The following is a 14600-nucleotide window of genomic DNA, read 5'->3' as shown; positions in this document are numbered from 1 at the left end:
TATGTATGAATTTGACCAGTGAGGTTGTAAGGAGCAGAAAAGCCACTCCACTGAAGTGCAGTGATATACAAGAGTTTCAGTTTAGACTGAGGCACAGAGGCTAGAGCAGTATTAGCATTAGCCGCTGATGCTAATGATAATGCTGCTGCACCCAGCCTTAGTAGAAATCTGGAAATCTAAGCTCACTGTAAGTAAGCAGAAACACTTTACTCACCCAAATAAACAGTTTACAGCAGAGAAATCTGTGTAGATTAACATTCAGTGCTCGTTTGACTTTCTTACGCATTACAGTTTTGTTTACTTAGCTTAGCTTTACTTAACTTAGTCCTAGTACAGTAGTACATTTCTAAATGTTCTAATTGATTGTGACTGGCAGCATCTGGTCAGAATTATCCATCCAAAACAAACAACCAACTCTAGCAGAAATCATATCCACACTGAAGGGTGATATGCACATGGTCAGTGCAGTGTTCTGGGTGAGAACATAACAAAATTTTCTATCTTGACTGTTTAAAATTTACATTCTCATTTGAACTAGTTGTAGTATATTAGCTCAGCAATGCTAGAATATTTTGAACAAATCTGATTTAGAGACGACTATAAAACCTAATTAGTCAAATTTACTTTAACAGTACGTGGAAGATGAATGCATTGAGTCATAAGACCTGACTTTTCTTTATTTACTTGGAGGCTTTTCCACTAAAACTTACTAAATGAAGCAAATCTGTGGTGTTAATGGAATCTCCACAGCTGTGAACTTTTTCCAGCAGTTTTCTCACTGACAGCACTTTGGCCTTGCCTGCACATTACAGTAGCAGGCTGCCTATAAAACGCCTGTGTTACTTAGACACTCTTCAGCTTCTGAAGCTTCGGCATGGTGTGTGTGTGTGTGTGTGTGTGTGTGTGTGTGTGTGTGTGTGTGTGTGTGTGTGTGTGTGTGTGTGTGTGTGTGTGTTTTGTGGTTGAGGGGAGACAGATGAGCCATGCAGCTGTGGCATACCTGTCAAGTCTCCCGTTTTGGCCGGGAAACTACCGTATTTTACTCCTTTTTCCCGCCGTCCTCCCGTATTAGTATTTTCCCGTAAATGTCCCGTATTATATTAAAATAAAAAACATATATTATTGAGGAGACAGGGCACTGACCGCTCTGTGTCTCTTAACCAATCGTGGAGCCGGTTCAAGGAGAAAGTCCCGCCTTTCAGGAGAAACAGCCAATCAGCTTGCAAAGGAGGGTCAGTGTAGCCCCCCCGTCGCTGTGAGTTCAGGCAGCTTGTCGGAGCAGCTGATGTTAAAACAGATCTGGATATACTACAGCGATTTTTCTTAAAGAAAGGTAACGGTAGGTTAATGGAAACTATGATGAGATTTTTCTGATAGCTGCTTAAAAATACTCGTCTCCGAAATAAAACACACAGATTAAACCTCTTAAAAATATATATATATATAAAGTTTGTGACTCAGTTTAACTAGAAATGTGTAGAGGACCGAAATGAACTGAACTGATCAGGAGTGATCAAAAGAAAGAAGTATTAATTAAAAATTATTAATTTAGTAGGCCCATTAGGACTAATTTTTACTGATAGAATATATCTGGTCCATGTCCTTTTAGTAAAAGCTCATGATACTATTTTTAGGTCACCAACAGTCATTTTGCAGAATTTGTGCACCTTTTGTTCAATTTTAAATCCATTAAATAAATAAAAAATATCATATAAAAGAGTGCATTATGCCAAAAAAGACATGAAATCTTAACCTTTTTTTAAATATCTAGAAAAGGGGTTTTAATTTGGCTGTATTAAAAGAATGACATATGTAGGAATGTCCACAACATTTCAGATTCTGATAATCTAATTGTAGTCTGTAAGTGTTTCACATGTGGTTATTTTAGATTTTTTTAAAACCTGTCTTAAAATGTAAGGGATACTGAACCTTCGTTGGGCTGGTGGGCTGGTGGGAGTGGACAGAGGAAAATGTCCCTTATTTTTAAATCTAAAACTTGACAGGTATGAGCTGTGGACGGAACGAGTCCCAGCCCTACTGAGCTCTACGTGAAGATGTGCCTCAGCCTGCGGAAGTCTCTGGAAGCTGCAGAAGCTCTGGAGTGTTGGAGGGAGCAGATGTCTCCTAGAGGAGGCAGGGGGTGGGGGGCAGGTGTCTTTTCTCTCTGCAGCTCTCGACGGAAATGAATAAACATCTCTACGTGAAGACACATGACCCTGCGGGGAACCTGCTGCTGCTGCGTCACTGTCAGCGCAGTCAAGCAGCTTAAACTCAGACGCCACAGCGGGTTTCAGTGGAGTGTGGGTGATGTTGTGGAACCTCTGGTAAGATTATTTCAATGTTTACCACAGTTTTGGTTATTTCAGACAGTGGATACATATTTAAAAAAAATGCATTCAGCTGTTTTGCTTTGTGTTGCAGTAATTGCTGGCACAGATGTGCAAATGCACACAAAAAACCTGTCTAGTACAGAAGTACTGCACCAGAGTAGGACTTTCTAGAAAAAAAAAAACACACAAATCTATTGGCACCTTGTCTAAAGCCAGGCATGCGATAAAGGAGTTGTGAAGCAGTGGTGGAACTGTGTTTTCTGGACTGAGTAATGATGTTGCCTCCAATACATTTGGGATGAGTTAAGGAGTTGAGGAGATAAGATGGCATGGTGATAATCCAACATCCTGACCCTACTAATGCTTTTGCCACTGAATGCACTCAAATTCTCACAACAATGATCCAAAATATATTAGTTAAAAGACACTTATTTAGCAGGGTTAGAAAGGCTTCTGGATATTGGAAATGGCTCTAATACGAACTTTTGTAGAATTTGGGACCCTTTTTTGGATTATGTAAAAATGTGCTCTGCCTAGAACCACTAAGATGGTCTAAATGTTGTTTTTATCATAATTTATCAGAGACTTCATTGTGCACTCGACTAATCCTATATTTTATTTTATTTTATTCCTTTTAACTTGGGTGTTTTGGTTTGACTTGACTGGTGTTATTGTAAAAAAAGGCATTGTGGTTATTGTTTATTATATAGACTGGATGTATGTATCACCATGGAAAATCAAAAATGAACTAAAAAAAAGACTTTTATTTAAAACATAAACAGCTCTGGAAAAAAATAAAGACCACTTAAAAAATGTGAGTTTCTTTGATTTTATCAACTTGAAAACATCTAGAATATAATCAAGAGGAAGATGGATGATCACAAGCCATCAAACCAAACTGAACTGCTTGAATGTTTGCAAAAGGAGTGGCATAAAGTAATCCAAATGCAGTGTGTAAGACTGGTGGAGGAGAACAATCCAAGATGCATGGAAACTGTGATTAAAAACCAGGGTTATTCCACCAAATATATGATATGAATATGAACTTATTTTGGTTTGCATTATTTGAGGTCTATAAAGCTCTGCATCTTTTTTGTTATTTCTATTACTATTTTAACTATTTGAACTCGCTGAGTTTTTATGACCAAACAGATCGTATTTTCTCGTCCTCTTTAACTCAAAATCTTTCAATAAACATCAATAATGGAACTGTGGTATATAATCGCAATTATTACACTTAAGGTTTGTGCTATAATGTGTAATATTGGCACGCTTGCTTAATTATATAATTATATTGCTTAATTATAAACATTTTGGATTTCTTTTGCAAAATTACTATTGTGGGAATATATTTTTGGACAGTGACAAGCATATCAAGTAACATTAATTAGTTTATGTAAAAATTGTACGATATTTGAAAAGCAGTATATGTATAGGTTTGCCCTTGTTTTCCTCCCTAAAGTTTATCTCACAGTAGCCTTGAACTCTGTTAAAAGCATAACTTCTCTAAGGAACTTTTAGGACTCTTCAATTTTAAGCTGTAGGGGAACCTCAAAGTACCTTTAGGGATTTTGAAGAACCTTAAGGAAAAAATTATTAGAAGAAAATGTTCGCTAAAGTGCCTTTTGCCTTTTAAAGTGCCAAAGCTTTTTTGAAGGTTCCTCAAATCATTGGTTCCTCCATAAAGTTAAACATATTAACATATTAATATTAACAGCAGCTCCAGCATAAAAATGCAAAAGCTTGCTCCAGGCACCAAACATGTTTTATCTGATCTGATACATTTAGAAAAATAATAATAATAAAAAAAATCTTTCATCTTGAATTTTGACCAAGCTATTCCTTTATGAATACAGATAATACATTCAGTACTATGTTAAGGCCAGAGGATTACACTATTATAGAGGCAATTAGAGCTCCATTTGACCTGTATTCACAACACACAGGTTAAAAGTCAAACTTTTTAAGACAGGTGCTTAAAAGAGCCTTGTGATTAAATGCAGAGAGGTCGCTCCTAAGCCGCCACAAGGGAAGAGAGAGGTAAAGGAGGAGAAAAAGAAAAAAGGGAGGCCGGGGGAGCCTCTTATCTCCATACACTCAGAGGCCTCTAGCTCCTTTTGAACTCAACAGGTCGATTCTTCTGGCAAGGACAGAGCAGGGGCAAACCGGCTGCCAGCAACAGCCGAGCTACAGGTCAGGAGCTTTGTTGCACTGAAAGTGAAGTGCTTAAGTGCATCTCTCGCTCTCTCGCCACTCTCTCTCTCTCTTTTTTCCATCTCCATCTCTCCCTCATTACGTCCACGGGGTACACAGAACTTGTGTTCACATGCCAAGGCTATCTGACTTTTGTCCAAGTTTCTCTCTTTAGCCTTCATATTCTGAGCTTATTTCCCATTCAGCTGTTGGAAGTAAGTAAGACCTTTGCTCTCTGTCATACAACCCAGCGAACGCGTGCTTTTCCACCCGCCTTCACAGGCTAGCACACGGCAGCAGATCCACAAAGACGCTTTTATAGCAAAAAGAAAAAGCAATAAAGACACTGCTGGAACCGATAGACGTTTTGAACCTTTCCTCTCTGCAGCAGAACTACTGGAAAAAGACAGATAGCAAAGGTGGTGTTCGGTGCCAGATCCGTTTTTATGATGTCTGCTGGTCAGAAGACTTCAATCTGACCTCATGTTTCTCGATGAGACACTTCTTCAGACAGAATTTCTCAGTCAAAACCAATTATTTCTCTATTTGTTAACTAAAAAGAAACCTCCCAAAAAGTTGAGGCGATTAAGAAATCATGCAAAAAGGAGGCCAATTAATAACCCAAACTGCATCTGTCAGATTCTTCCAAATACCCTTTTTTATTGCACATTAGAAAAATGAACTTGACAGCCCATCTTTCAGAAACACATTCAGAGAAAGCTGTTTTATGATAAAAAAAAATACTTCAATTAAAGATCAAAAATATTAAATCAGAACTAGACTAAAGTTTTTCTTTTTGTAATGGTACACAGTCTTTTTTAAGTGGATTTTATCACGATACACGAAGAGTCATGGTTTGGCTCGAACCACAGTCTGAGCTAAACGGACGGTATGAGTACAGTACAGAGGGTTGAAAACCAAAGAAAGTAGCAAAAATGGTTGTTTAATTAGAACAGAAATGCTAGTTACAGTTTGTTACATGTACTGTTGTGTGTTAGAGGAGAAACATGGTGTAAAAAGAATGAAAACTTATAGTGAAAATAATAAGTCAAATTTTTGTCAAATTCTGAGGGCCCTGATATTTTAAACAAGCCACTGAGACCTTTAAAGTGCACAGGTAGTGCACAGGGCCTTTGGAAATCTACCTATGAAGTTTTGAGCTACTTTGGGCTTGTTAATGGTGTAAGATTAGTGATTTCTTTGCATAGGTAAAGCTATGCCCCTATCTCTTGCATAGTAAGTCTGTTGGGAGCATCGCCTTAAAGTGCTGTATTTCAGAATTCTGGAGAAAAACTAAATATGGCTATTCAACAAATGTTTGTACTCATTATCATGTTTTACTACACCTAAGTCCATTTCACGCCAAATTTCTCCTTTAATGTAGGAGTAAAGTGTAAATGTTGAATATTCAATTTGCATAGCACACTGAATATTTCCTCAAACACAGACACACACACACACACACCTTACATCACTGACACATCATTCTTTTTTTTAATCCACCATGATTTTATTAGACATTACTGCATTATTGTTTTATTTTCAAATCCAAAAGTGAGAACAGTGAGAGATGAAGAATAAAGAAAGATATAAAACATGTCTATGATCTACATGCAGCACTGTCATTTGTAATATAGATATATGGGTATGAGGAACCTTTAAATTGAAGCCTTGATATAAATTAAAAGGTTCTTTATATGTACACATCTCTACTATAAATAAGATTTGTTGCGGGCAAAAAAAAATTTTATATCATTTGCGGAACATAAAAAAGAGAAAATATTTAGATTATATCAATATCATTTAATAATATTAATTGAGCTAGCTAGCTAGATTGATATGTACAGTATACAGATTGATTTATAATCGTCAGCGTCCTGTCATTACTTTCCCACCGCGCTCCGCAAACCAGCAAGCTGATTGGCTGTTTCTCCGGAGAGGAAATTTATTTGGCGCCCCCTCTAGTGCAGTGCCCCTATGCGTCGCATAGGCTGCATACCCCCTTTTTGCGCCTCTGGATAGGATGGGCTATGCTCAGGGTTCTGTACACTAAAAAATACAGAGTATTTAAAAATTATTATCTATTAAGAAAATCACATTACACAATAGCTTGAACACGTCTGACAAATGTAAATATTTTGGCATATTTGGATATTTATTTGGTATTGACACTTAATTTCAGTTGACTAGTACTAAACAAAGTATTGCACTTCTAAGCTTTTTAATGTTTTATAACATTAACTTTATAATCAGTATACTTGTCATGTTAATTAACTTGTCAGTATGTTGATTTAAATCTACTTTTATATATACTTTTCTAAATACTGCAGCATTCTCTGAAGTTTTTTTAATGTTTTTTTTTATGTTTAAAGAGTTCAGGTGTTAGTGAATGGTTGTCTATGGTACCCTATGATGGATGGTACCCTCTTTAGGGGGTATTGCTACTTTGCTCCCAGTGGTAGGCTGCAGTACAGACCCACCATGGCCCTGACCAGAAAGAAGCAGACGAGAAAATAAATGATGTGAAAAATATAGTACAGTATTTATGTCATTTATATCCATCCACAGTTTATACAGCCTTGGTCTGTCTCTGGTGCTTTTGTGCTTCGTGGAATGTTGCCAGATCTACTTCTATCTCTTTTTTTTCCTCTGCAGACTGTCTCCAGCTCAGTCTCCCCGTGATGGATGTAAAATGCAGTTCTCTGGTCATTAAAGGAACGATGAGGAGCAAGTAACAAGTAGCACTGGAGACTGGAGTGCTGGAGGAGATTAAATACACTGAATGACTGGCGAGGTCACAGCTCCTCTTGATGATGTCCCTATGCAGCGGGGGAACGTCTTGCAGAAGCATTAGCTCAAGGTCGAGCTCTGATCTTTGTAGCACACTCGTCTGCCAGATACCTGCCAGGCGTGCTGTTACTGTGATGTGGAGGAGACACTACTTACTTCTCTCAGAGTTTCGCAGGTGTTCCGGTCTCAGACAGACTGAGGGAGGAGAGTTTTTCCTTTTCTTCTGAAACCTTTCATATTAACCTGTCTGCCGCACATTTATACTGCCACTCGTATCTGATTCCTAGATAGTAAGTATGACATACTATGGGCCCTATCTTGCATCCTGTGCAAGGAACATTGTGGTGTGATTACTATCTTACACCCTGCCAACAGTCTATTTTCACACCCTGTGCCTGCGCCGTTTAAATAGCAATGATGCTTGTGAATTAGAGCTTAGATTCTCTGCCCAAACCCGACCCTACCCGAGGCTCTGTTTTTTTAATGCTATATTTATTTTATATAAAGCTATGGCATGATAATCACAATATAGTAAAGTAACAAATCAAACTGTGTTTGCACTACGCCAATGTAGCTAGGTCAATAAAATGGAGCTAACTTTGGCCCAATGCGAAGGAAAGTCAGAGGTATGGAGCTACTTTAAGTTAGTTGTTGATAGTAAAAACATGTGTGTTGGCTTTGTAGAGTGTGTTAATTCAACATGCTCCTATAGCATTCCACAGCAAAAAGACGCCACATAGCCTTAATGCTGTTTTTGTGTTCTGTGCTTAGGCTGTATGCTTAAAATAAAAAATAATAATCTTTTGTTCAAAAAGTGTTTTATATTCTCAAACATTGTTAATTATATTAGCGTAGACAAAAGCAATTGCAAATTATGCTTTTGTTCTTGGTCTATTTCGGTTTAATAACTGTGCAGTGCATAGTCGTATTGTTGTTTTATGTTTTGCACTTAGGCTATATATAAGTAAATGAATTAGTTTGTTTAGAAAGTATTTTATTTTCTTAGACAATGTTAATTATATTAGAGTAGATGGGGAGATCGCTTCTTAGTAAGCGTTTTTATTAAATAATAGGTCTATGCTTCTTCAGTGTTGCAATGTTCATTTAAATAATTCTGAACAGATTTCACTTATTTAAACAGCCTGAAAATGTTTTTTAAAAGCTCAATTTTAACGCAAATGTTGATTTTATATATATATATATATATATATATATATATATATATATATATATATATATATATATATATGCTCAAGCAGATTGTGCACGGGCTCGGGCTGGATTTTTTGGGGCCAATGTTTTATTGTGAATAAATGTACACTAATGGGCGTGATGGTATCAAAATAAGGTGTGTGCAGCTACGTTTCTGGTTTATTGCTATCTTGGCAATGAAAAACAAGTGCGCTATGGATTGAAAAAAAAAAAAAAACAGACAGACATTAACAGTCAGATGTTCATTGCTTTCTTGGAACAGGCAGATATTATGCACAACCAGATATTATATTGTATAATAGCCTAAAAATTTACTTCACATTTGACACAGTTCCCCAGAATGATTCAGACAGATACATAGATGAAATTCGATATTAATATGCAAATGAACAATAAGTACTAAATATAGGCATTTGTTTTAAATTAGTGTAAAATGGCTACTGTAAGGTCCTGGCCCTGTTTCCTGTCTGTCCTCGTGCCTGTGTTGTCCCACGTGACCCGTGACCCTGTGTTCTACCTGTGTTTTTCCACTCACCTGTGTTCTTCTGTAACTCCGCCCCTTCGTCCCAGGTGTTTCATGTTTCCTGTGTGTGTGCACCTCTATTTAAGGTCCGTGTTTCATTTCCCCGGTGTCGATCCTTGTACGTTTTTCGTCTGTCAGTGTTCCATGTTTTCCCGAGTTTTCCCAGTCCTGTTTTCAGTCAATTCCATGTTTATTTTGTATTTTTGTTATTAAATCCCCTGTTGTTTGCAATTTGCGTCCGCCTCCTCGTCTACCCTGCACCCCAGCCTGACAGCTACAGTGTTTTAAAATGCTGTCATATTTGAAAACACGGTAGAAAGCTGTCTGGCCCTGTCTATCATCCCCAGTTTCAAAGATTAAATTGGTTGCCAGGTACCTTGAAACTACACGAATGAGCACAAATCGATTTTTAAGAACTTTTGCATCATCATATCATATAATGCCCATAATCAGTGCTAAATCTAATATTTCTGCCATGCTGTCTGCTGCAGAGGTAGACTTTTGTTTTTGCTATTGTGACTGCATGGTGTATGTTGTAGCATGACAGCATTAGCCATGGTCGTGGAGCGTTTTTGAAGAAGGCTGTAGCTGAGGTTTACCTGCTACTGTGTTCCCTAACTGGCAACCCGACATGTGAAAATAGGACTAGGGACTTATATACGTATAAAACTTGTCTGTAACAGACAATTAAAATAAGAACACTTTAGTTGAAGCACTGCTGTCAGAAGATGCTAGTGCAGAAACTTGCCAGTGCTTAAGCATATTTCCTGAAAATATGTTCAATATAAAATATATTGGTCCTTAGAATTGCTTTGCTTGTAATTTTAGGTTGAACAGAAAATTTCAACAATAAGCTGATATGATACCATGGTTTCAGTCATGCTTGTTTAAAATTGTATAAATTACTCCATTCTATATTTAACCCTTGTGTGGTGTTCATATTTTTGTTACTCGTTTACTTTGTTACTTGTATTTAATTCAGCAAAATTAAGCAATTTTACATTAAAATGCTTTACACATGCTTGCTTCACCTAAATTGCAAGCAATATAAACGACTTACATGGTTAATATTTGCCCTTTACCTTTCTTATGTTACATTTCTTTTAAAAAGTGCTACTCTTTTTTTATAAAATGTAAAAGAAAATGAATTAAACTCAAGATATGTGTAGAAAATTTATTTAGTTTCAAATTTACAAATGAAGCAATGTTTATTAGCCCTTGGCCAAACATACTGTATGTAATATAAATGTGTGTGTGTGTGTGTGGGGGGGGGGGGTGGTTGTACAGTATGTGTTTATCGAAAATGTGTTTTGATGTATGTTTTTCACAAAAAAATGAGCCAATGCCAATCAGTTTGAGTTAGAAAAAATATATTTTTTTGTATCATTTGATGAAAAATGAAAACGGGTCCCACAGACCCGAACACCACACAAGGGTTAGTAATACAAATCTGAAAGTGAGATCATGTGATGGGATGTCTGGAAAAACAGAACTCTTCTGGATTGTTTTAGGGATAATTATAGTAATCTATATATATCTATATATCTATATATATATATCTATATATATATATCTATATATCTATATTTTGATTGTGCTTTCTTAGAACACACAAAGCATTAAAGAGCTGGGCAGCAACATATGGCTGGTGTGATAGGAAAATATATATAGTAAAAGCCAACAAATGCCCAAGTTTACCCATCATAAGCTGTGGGAACAAAAAGGTGAGCTTTCTTTACCTATATTCTCTGACCAGTGTTTGTATGGTTTGACCTAGTGTTGCTCACACATTGCGAGGGGTAAAGTCTCATCAGCTGGGTCACATGAATCGAGTCAGGAATTGTTTGTTTAGTGGTCTGATATCACTGTGTTTTGACATTGTGCAGGTCAGAGAGACCTGCCTGCACATACAAACCAATCAGAATTCTAGTGTTTCACCTTCCCCCTCTGAGTGAAGCTTATTTTGCCAGTCTGTTCCTGTTTCATTCCTCTTCATCTCACACCCTCTGGCTCCTCTTGATCCAGACCAGAGCCACATCAAACACTGCAGAAGAACTGTAACAGGTATGAACCATAGTTCACTGCAAATGTTCTCTTACCTGCACTGAGAGGAAAGCCTCTTTAGATACTTTGGATTTATTGGATTTTATTACATTTGAAAAAGGTCTGGACAGCTGTTTAAGATTTGTAACTTTGTATATTTATGTTTGATAGTTTGATAGCTGGCCTACAAGCATGTTCAAGCTGACCAAGCTAGCCTTTACTGGATGACCAAAAAAATAAGAGACTACTTAAAAATTATGATTTTTTTTTTTAATTATTTTATCAAATTGTTAAATTGTTAAATTAATTTATCAAAGTTAAAGTTGTCCAAAAGCAGTGTGTCAGATTGGTGGAGGAGAACATGCCAAGATGCATAAAACTGTGATTAAAAACCAGGGTTATTCCACCAAATATTGATTTCTGAACTCTGAACTTGTTTTCTTTGCATTATTTGAGGTCTAAAAGCTCTGCATTTTTCCACAGCTGTATTTACTATAAGTTTGACAAAATCTATCTCTCCCACAAGCAGTGATAAACATTAGTGGAGTAGTGTTAAGTTTGATGGCTTTTAAGTGCTTAGATATAGTCCAGGTTGAGTAAAAATAATGTACTTCACATAGAGGCCAACACAAAGGCTTAATAAATAAATTAACAAATTTAATATTGTTTTTACATCACATTATATTACATTACATACCATTTAATGGATGCTTTTATCCAAAGCGACTTACAATAATGAGGTACATAAGCAATAGAGGACCTAGAAGTCCAAGGAAAAACTAAATCATGTGTGCCACAATTATTGGCACCTCCTTTTGCCAAGAAGACAACACTTAATCTGCTCCCATAACTTTCATAAGATGGAAGAATATAGAAAGAGGGATGTTTGACTATTTCTCTTTGCACAACCTCTCTAAATCATCTAGAGTCCTGGGTCTTCTCCTATGCACTTTTCTCTTTAGCTCACTATACAGGTTTTCTATTGTGGTTTGAGGTCTGGGGACTGAGCTGGTCATGAGAGGAGCTTGATTTTGTGCCTTTTTTAAATAGATTTGGCCACATGTTTAGGGTCATTATCTTGCTGAAAGACCCAGTGATAACCAATCTTCAGCTTTCGGGCAGAGATCACCAGATTCTGATTCATAATGTCCTTTTCATGATTTCATGATAATGATCCCATGTATCCTTACAAGGTTCCCAGTTCCTTTAGAGGAGAAACAGGTCCACAGCATCACCAATCCTGGCCCATACTTAATAGTCGTGATGAGGTGTTTTTCTGCGTACTCATCCTTAATGTTACTTCAGACTCACTTAGAGTGTTTGTTGCCAAAAAGCTCTATCTTAGTTTCATCTGACCAAAGCACACGGTCCCAGTTAAAATCCCAGTACCGCTTGGCAAACTCCACCCATATACGCTTACGATTATAACATATATTTTGCACTATATTTCCAAATATTATTTCTGTTGTCTGCCCAGTGATTGTTAGTGACGTTAGTGGAAGTGATGTCCTAGCATTATCTGTGGAAAATCAGTCTCGAATGAGACCACGTATGTGGTCAAAACTAACTAGTGGTTTTCAACCTTTGGGCTGCAGCATCGAACCCCTAGTGGCAATGCTAGGGGTCCATTGGCCAAAACCAAAATAAGGTCCATTCAATATACATATATATTGAAAAAAATAATTTTAGGATGTGAGAGATATTATGTAAGTTATTTGTAATATAAAAAAAAACATTATATTTAGGTCAAGCTCTTTAATTTGTCTGGCATAGTACAGTCACATTAGCAAGCTAGTTACATCAATATTAATGTCTGAGTCTGAGTGAAATATTTTTATGTGTATTTCCTATTGTATGAGTTTTACCTATCTTAGATAAGTGTTTAAAAACAAGCTGTAACCCAACAAGAGATCCTGAGGAAATTCAAGCGAATAAATTCTATAAGCTACATCAACTGTTATATAAATATTTATATTTGAAACTGTAGATTTAATTTTGCATGGGCTGATTTTTTTGTGGTGGGATAAATGCACAGTAAGTTGCAAAAGGTTAGGGACCCCTGCTTTAAACAACACTAAAAAAAAAACTTTTACACATTTATTTACATGCTTTTTATTGACATATTAGGCACACAGTGCCATTTCGAGTCTGCTAGTTACTGGGTTAGATTCTAGGGAACTACAGCAATAAACAGGTCACTGACTTACTCTGCCACTATCCACTAAGACTGAACAGGAGAGGACCCCAGGGGTTAATTTACACAGTAAAGAATCAAACTATGGCTGCTCAATAGGTCTAAACATACAGTGTACACACGCAACATAAAATTACATGTTTTATTTTCCTTGTACACAACAAGAAGGAAGCTAATGGCCCAGTTCGTCGCATATCAATCACAGGCCAATTTGGAGAAATGTTTTCTTCTCTTCAACCTGCATTCAGCATCACGCTGCAAGGCTTCCATTCATAAATTAAGCTCGAGCAGTGAGATCAAATTTAATACGCATGCTGTTCATCCGTGGCATAGCAGGCAGCGAGTAAAGAATAAAACACATGGCTCTCTCCACGCAGGAGGAAAACCTGTGATCTAAGAGAAATGTTTATTCTCACACGCTGCGCAGTAGGCCCTCTCCAATGCCTGAAATTGCTCTCATTCTCGGTACTAAGTAATGGCTCCGAGACGGCACTCGATGCAGCTCTCATCGCCTTTGAAAACGTACCCCCCGGGCAGACTTGGCCACTGCCAAATCCCTCCGTTCCATTCATTGTTTGTTTTGACTTTAATATTTCATAAAGCTGGTTTCTATATTTATTTACCTCGTCTTTGTCTGCACATAACTCCCCGGAATCATGCATTTTAATGTGCTGAGTGATCAGGTCCCTCCAGTTTTCTTCACCATCACTCTCCCTCATTAATTAAACATCAGCACTGCCTGTGCCAAGTGCATCCCGCTCTCTCTCCGTGGCCCCTCGGACAACCAGCGCATGAGCTATGGGGATCTGTGGGCTTCTTACGGAGCTCCAGATACAGAATTCACACAGCTGCAGAATTACCAAATTTCCAAAACTGCATATTTTGTAAATAAATGTCTCAGCTGAGATCTTGTGAAATTCAAGGTTCAAAGGTTTAGTCTGAAAATTTGGCAAAAATAAACAATATATTATAGACTGTACAATAAAAAAAAGATTCCTTCCAGAAAACTTGGTGGTGTATATATATATATATATATACGTGGTGTATATATATTTTTTTACATCAAAAGTGGTGAACACTTTACTATCTGGTGCTCACCAATTACTAAGTCATAAGCACCAGAGAGTAAGTGCTTATGGGAAACTGTGGGCTTCTTACGGAGCTCCAGATACAGAATTTGCACAGCTGCAGAATGACCGAATTACCAAAACTGCATATTTTGTAAATAAATGTCTCAGCTGTGATCTTGTGAAATTTAAATTACATGGTTTCGCCTGAAATTTTGGCAAAAATAAACACTGTATTATAGACTGTA

At 37.1% G+C, this 14600-nt stretch overlaps 1 protein-coding gene across 4 annotated transcripts in view; it reads left to right on the top strand.

Annotated features, from left to right (window-relative positions):
• Nucleotides 1-11009: 11009 nt before the first annotated feature.
• triqk (triple QxxK/R motif containing) overlaps nt 11010-14600 on the top strand; it is a 66626-nt gene continuing 63035 nt past the window's right edge. For 2 of the 4 annotated variants that reach the window (XM_007249363.4, XM_007249362.4), the window contains exon 1: nt 11018-11112. The gene's annotated coding sequence lies outside the window, so the exon portion shown is untranslated. Of the gene's footprint in view, nt 11113-14600 lie in introns of all 4 variants that reach the window. The other 2 variants (XM_007249361.4, XM_007249364.4) reach the window with 2 other exon arrangements.

The sequence above is a fragment of the Astyanax mexicanus genome, chromosome 3, assembly GCF_023375975.1.
Source record: "Astyanax mexicanus isolate ESR-SI-001 chromosome 3, AstMex3_surface, whole genome shotgun sequence".
Lineage (NCBI taxonomy): Eukaryota > Metazoa > Chordata > Actinopteri > Characiformes > Acestrorhamphidae > Astyanax > Astyanax mexicanus.
The sequence above is the reverse complement of the archived record's forward strand: the minus strand, read 5'-3'. Positions and strand labels throughout refer to the sequence as shown.